This window comes from Ranitomeya imitator, chromosome 6, assembly GCF_032444005.1.
Source record: "Ranitomeya imitator isolate aRanImi1 chromosome 6, aRanImi1.pri, whole genome shotgun sequence".
NCBI lineage: Eukaryota > Metazoa > Chordata > Amphibia > Anura > Dendrobatidae > Ranitomeya > Ranitomeya imitator.
Window position 1 is genome coordinate 563,348,260 of NC_091287.1, and position 6,613 is coordinate 563,354,872.

The following is a 6,613-nucleotide window of genomic DNA, read 5'->3' on the forward strand; positions in this document are numbered from 1 at the left end:
CTTTTCCCAGAAGGCACCTGGAATATGCAAATTATCCTCCACAAGCTTGAATCCCTGGTTTGGTGATGCTTTCCAAGCAGCTGGTCCCGGCTGTACCCAAAGATCTTCTAGCTTAGGGAGACTCTTTGCTTTTCCCAGAAGGCACCTGGAATATGCAAATTATCCTCCTCAAGCTTGAATCCCTGGTTTGGTGATGCTTTCCAAGCAGCTGGTCCCGGCTGTACCCAACGATCTTCTAGCTTAGGGAGATTCTTCGCTTTTCCCAGAAGGCACCTGGAATATGCAAATTATCCTCCTCAAGCTCGAATCCCTGGTTTGGTGATGCTTTCCAAGCAGCTGGTCCCGGCTGTACCCAACGATCTTCTAGCTTAGGGAGACTCTTCGCTTTTCCCAGAAGGCACCTGGAATATGCAAATTATCCTCCTCAAGCTCGAATCCCTGGTTTGGTGATGCTTTCCAAGCAGCTGGTCCCGGCTGTACCCAACGATCTTCTAGCTTAGGGAGACTCTTCGCTTTTCCCAGAAGGCACCTGGAATATGCAAATTATCCTCCTCAAGCTCGAATCCCTGGTTTGGTGATGCTTTCCAAGCAGCTGGTTCCGGCTGTACCCAACGATCTTCTTGCTGAGGGAGACTCTTCGCTTTTCCCAGAAGGCACCTGGAATATGCAAATTATCCTCCTCAAGCTTGAATCCCTGGTTTGGTGATGCTTTCCAAGCAGCTGGTCCCGGCTGTACCCAACGATCTTCTAGCTTAGGGAGACTCTTTGCTTTTCCCAGAAGGCACCTGGAATATGCAAATTATCCTCCTTAAGCTCGAATCCCTGGTTTGGTGATGCTTTCCAAGTAGCTGGTCCCGGCTGTACCCAACGATCTTCTAGCTTAGGGAGACTCTTCGCTTTTCCCAGAAGGCACCTGGAATATGCAAATTATCCTCCTCAAGCTCGAATCCCTGGTTTGGTGATGCTTTCCAAGCAGCTGGTCCCGGCTGTACCCAACGATCTTCTAGCTTAGGGAGACTCTTCGCTTTTCCCAGAAGGCACCTGGAATATGCAAATTATCCTCCTCAAGCTCGAATCCCTGGTTTGGTGATGCTTTCCAAGCAGCTGGTTCCGGCTGTACCCAACGATCTTCTTGCTGAGGGAGACTCTTCGCTTTTCCCAGAAGGCACCTGGAATATGCAAATTATCCTCCTCAAGCTTGAATCCCTGGTTTGGTGATGCTTTCCAAGCAGCTGGTCCCGGCTGTACCCAACGATCTTCTAGCTTAGGGAGACTCTTTGCTTTTCCCAGAAGGCACCTGGAATATGCAAATTATCCTCCTTAAGCTTGAATCCCTGGTTTGGTGATGCTTTCCAAGCAGCTGGTCCCGGCTGTACCCAACGATCTTCTAGCTTAGGGAGACTCTTCGCTTTTCCCAGAAGGCACCTGGAATATGCAAATTATCCTCCTCAAGCTCGAATCCCTGGTTTGGTGATGCTTTCCAAGCAGCTGGTCCCGGCTGTACCCAACGATCTTCTAGCTTAGGGAGACTCTTCGCTTTTCCCAGAAGGCACCTGGAATATGCAAATTATCCTCCTCAAGCTTGAATCCCTGGTTTGGTGATTCTTTCCAAGCAGCTGGTCCCGGCTGTACCCAACGATCGTCTTGCTGAGGGAGACTCTTCGCTTTTCCCAGAAAGCACCTGGAATATGCAAATTATCCTCCACAAGCTTGAATCCCTGGTTTGGTGATGCTTTCCAAGCAGCTGGTCCCGGCTGTACCCAACGATCTTCTAGCTTAGGGAGACTCTTCGCTTTTCCCAGAAGGCACCTGGAATATGCAAATTATCCTCCTCAAGCTCGAATCCCTGGTTTGGTGATGCTTTCCAAGCAGCTGGTCCCGGCTGTACCCAACGATCTTCTAGCTTAGGGAGACTCTTCGCTTTTCCCAGAAGGCACCTGGAATATGCAAATTATCCTCCTCAAGCTCGAATCCCTGGTTTGGTGATGCTTTCCAAGCAGCTGGTCCCGGCTGTACCCAACGATCTTCTAGCTTAGGGAGACTCTTCGCTTTTCCCAGAAGGCACCTGGAATATGCAAATTATCCTCCTCAAGCTCGAATCCCTGGTTTGGTGATGCTTTCCAAGCAGCTGGTCCCGGCTGTACCCAACGATCTTCTAGCTTAGGGAGACTCTTCGCTTTTCCCAGAAGGCACCTGGAATATGCAAATTATCCTCCTCAAGCTTGAATCCCTGGTTTGGTGATGCTTTCCAAGCAGCTGGTCCCGGCTGTACCCAACGATCTTCTAGCTTAGGGAGACTCTTCGCTTTTCCCAGAAGGCACCTGGAATATACAAATTATCCTCCTCAAGCTTGAATCCCTGGTTTGGTGATGCTTTCCAAGCAGCTGGTCCCGGCTGTACCCAACGATCTTCTAGCTTAGGGAGACTCTTCGCTTTTCCCAGAAGGCACCTGGAATATGCAAATTAGCCTCCTCAAGCTTGAATCCCTGGTTTGGTGATTCTTTCCAAGCAGCTGGTCCCGGCTGTACCCAACAATCTTCTTGCTGAGGGAGACTCTTCGCTTTTCCCAGAAGGCACCTGGAATATGCAAATTATCCTCCTCAAGCTTGAATCCCTGGTTTGGTGATGCTTTCCAAGCAGCTGGTCCCGGCTGTACCCAACGATCTTCTAGCTTAGGGAGACTCTTCGCTTTTCCCAGAAGGCACCTGGAATATGCAAATTATCCTCCTCAAGCTTGAATCCCTGGTTTGGTGATGCTTTCCAAGCAGCTGGTCCCGGCTGTACCCAACGATCTTCTAGCTTAGGGAGACTCTTTGCTTTTCCCAGAAGGCACCTGGAATATGCAAATTATCCTCCTTAAGCTTGAATCCCTGGTTTGGTGATGCTTTCCAAGCAGCTGGTCCCGGCTGTACCCAACGATCTTCTAGCTTAGGGAGACTCTTCGCTTTTCCCAGAAGGCACCTGGAATATGCAAATTATCCTCCTCAAGCTCGAATCCCTGGTTTGGTGATGCTTTCCAAGCAGCTGGTCCCGGCTGTACCCAACGATCTTCTAGCTTAGGGAGACTCTTCGCTTTTCCCAGAAGGCACCTGGAATATGCAAATTATCCTCCTCAAGCTTGAATCCCTGGTTTGGTGATTCTTTCCAAGCAGCTGGTCCCGGCTGTACCCAACGATCTTCTTGCTGAGGGAGACTCTTCGCTTTTCCCAGAAGGCACCTGGAATATGCAAATTATCCTCCACAAGCTTGAATCCCTGGTTTGGTGATGCTTTCCAAGCAGCTGGTCCCGGCTGTACCCAAAGATCTTCTAGCTTAGGGAGACTCTTTGCTTTTCCCAGAAGGCACCTGGAATATGCAAATTATCCTCCTCAAGCTTGAATCCCTGGTTTGGTGATGCTTTCCAAGCAGCTGGTCCCGGCTGTACCCAACGATCTTCTAGCTTAGGGAGACTCTTCGCTTTTCCCAGAAGGCACCTGGAATATGCAAATTATCCTCCTCAAGCTCGAATCCCTGGTTTGGTGATGCTTTCCAAGCAGCTGGTCCCGGCTGTACCCAACGATCTTCTAGCTTAGGGAGACTCTTCGCTTTTCCCAGAAGGCACCTGGAATATGCAAATTATCCTCCTCAAGCTCGAATCCCTGGTTTGGTGATGCTTTCCAAGCAGCTGGTCCCGGCTGTACCCAACGATCTTCTAGCTTAGGGAGACTCTTCGCTTTTCCCAGAAGGCACCTGGAATATGCAAATTATCCTCCTCAAGCTCGAATCCCTGGTTTGGTGATGCTTTCCAAGCAGCTGGTCCCGGCTGTACCCAACGATCTTCTAGCTTAGGGAGACTCTTCGCTTTTCCCAGAAGGCACCTGGAATATGCAAATTATCCTCCTCAAGCTCGAATCCCTGGTTTGGTGATGCTTTCCAAGCAGCTGGTCCCGGCTGTACCCAACGATCTTCTAGCTTAGGGAGACTCTTCGCTTTTCCCAGAAGGCACCTGGAATATGCAAATTATCCTCCTCAAGCTTGAATCCCTGGTTTGGTGATTCTTTCCAAGCAGCTGGTCCCGGCTGTACCAAACGATCTTCTTGCTGAGGGAGACTCTTCGCTTTTCCCACAAGGCACCTGGAATATGCAAATTATCCTCCACAAGCTTGAATCCCTGGTTTGGTGATGCTTTCCAAGCAGCTGGTCCCGGCTGTACCCAAAGATCTTCTAGCTTAGGGAGACTCTTCGCTTTTCCCAGAAGGCACCTGGAATATGCAAATTATCCTCCTCAAGCTTGAATCCCTGGTTTGGTGATGCTTTCCAAGCAGCTGGTCCCGGCTGTACCCAACAATCTTCTAGCTTAGGGAGACTCTTCGCTTTTCCCAGAAGGCACCTGGAATATGCAAATTATCCTCCTCAAGCTTGAATCCCTGGTTTGGTGATGCTTTCCAAGCAGCTGGTCCCGGCTGTACCCAACGATCTTCTAGCTTAGGGAGACTCTTCGCTTTTCCCAGAAGGCACCTGGAATATACAAATTATCCTCCTCAAGCTTGAATCCCTGGTTTGGTGATGCTTTCCAAGCAGCTGGTCCCGGCTGTACCCAACGATCTTCTAGCTTAGGGAGACTCTTCGCTTTTCCCAGAAGGCACCTGGAATATGCAAATTATCCTCCTCAAGCTTGAATCCCTGGTTTGGTGATGCTTTCCAAGCAGCTGGTCCCGGCTGTACCCAACGATCTTCTAGCTTAGGGAGACTCTTCGCTTTTCCCAGAAGGCACCTGGAATATGCAAATTAGCCTCCTCAAGCTTGAATCCCGGTTTGGTGATTCTTTCCAAGCAGCTGGTCCTGGCTGTACCCAACGATCTTCTTGCTGAGGGAGACTCTTCGCTTTTCCCAGAAGGCACCTGGAATATGCAAATTATCCTCCTCAAGCTTGAATCCCTGGTTTGGTGATGCTTTCCAAGCAGCTGGTCCCGGCTGTACCCAACGATCTTCTAGCTTAGGGAGACTCTTCGCTTTTCCCAGAAGGCACCTGGAATATGCAAATTAGCCTCCTCAAGCTTGAATCCCTGGTTTGGTGATGATTTCCAAGCAGCTGGTCCCGGCTGTGCCCAACGATCTTCTAGTTTAGGGAGACTCTTCGCTTTTCCCAGAAGGCACCTGGAATATGCAAATTATCCTCCTCAAGCTTGAATCCCTGGTTTGGTGATGCTTTCCAAGCAGCTGGTCCCGGCTGTACCCAACGATCTTCTAGCTTAGGGAGACTCTTCGCTTTTCCTAGAAGGCACCTGGAATATGCAAATTATCCTCCTCAAGCTTGAATCCCTGGTTTGGTGATGCTTTCCAAGCAGCTGGTCCCGGCTGTACCCAACGATCTTCTAGCTTAGGGAGACTCTTCGCTTTTCCCAGAAGGCACCTGGAATATGCAAATTATCCTCCTCAAGCTTGAATCCCTGGTTTGGTGATGCTTTCCAAGCAGCTGGTCCCGGCTGTACCCAACGATCTTCTAGCTTAGGGAGACTCTTCGCTTTTCCCAGAAGGCACCTGGAATATGCAAATTAGCCTCCTCAAGCTTGAATCCCTGGTTTGGTGATTCTTTCCAAGCAGCTGGTCCCGGCTGTACCCAACGATCTTCTTGCTGAGGGAGACTCTTCGCTTTTCCCAGAAGGCACCTGGAATATGCAAATTATCCTCCTCAAGCTTGAATCCCTGGTTTGGTGATGCTTTCCAAGCAGCTGGTCCCGGCTGTACCCAACGATCTTCTAGCTTAGGGAGACTCTTCGCTTTTCCCAGAAGCCACCTGGAATATGCAAATTATCCTCCTCAAGCTTGAATCCCTGGTTTGGTGATTCTTTCCAAGCAGCTGGTCCCGGCTGTACCCAACGATCTTCTTGCTGAGGGAGACTCTTCGCTTTTCCCACAAGGCACCTGGAATATGCAAATTATCCTCCACAAGCTTGAATCCCTGGTTTGGTGATGCTTTCCAAGCAGCTGGTCCCGGCTGTACCCAAAGATCTTCTAGCTTAGGGAGACTCTTCGCTTTTCCCAGAAGGCACCTGGAATATGCAAATTATCCTCCTCAAGCTTGAATCCCTGGTTTGGTGATGCTTTCCAAGCAGCTGGTCCCGGCTGTACCCAACAATCTTCTAGCTTAGGGAGACTCTTCGCTTTTCCCAGAAGGCACCTGGAATATGCAAATTATCCTCCTCAAGCTTGAATACCTGGTTTGGTGATGCTTTCCAAGCAGCTGGTCCCGGCTGTACCCAACGATCTTCTAGCTTAGGGAGACTCTTCGCTTTTCCCAGAAGGCACCTGGAATATACAAATTATCCTCCTCAAGCTTGAATCCCTGGTTTGGTGATGCTTTCCAAGCAGCTGGTCCCGGCTGTGCCCAACGATCTTCTAGCTTAGGGAGACTCTTCGCTTTTCCCAGAAGGCACCTGGAATATGCAAATTATCCTCCTCAAGCTTGAATCCCTGGTTTAGTGATGCTTTCCAAGCAGCTGGTCCCGGCTGTACCCAACGATCTTCTAGCTTAGGGAGACTCTTCGCTTTTCCCAGAAGGCACCTGGAATATACAAATTATCCTCCTCAAGCTTGAATCCCTGGTTTGGTGATGCTTTCCAAGCAGCTGGTC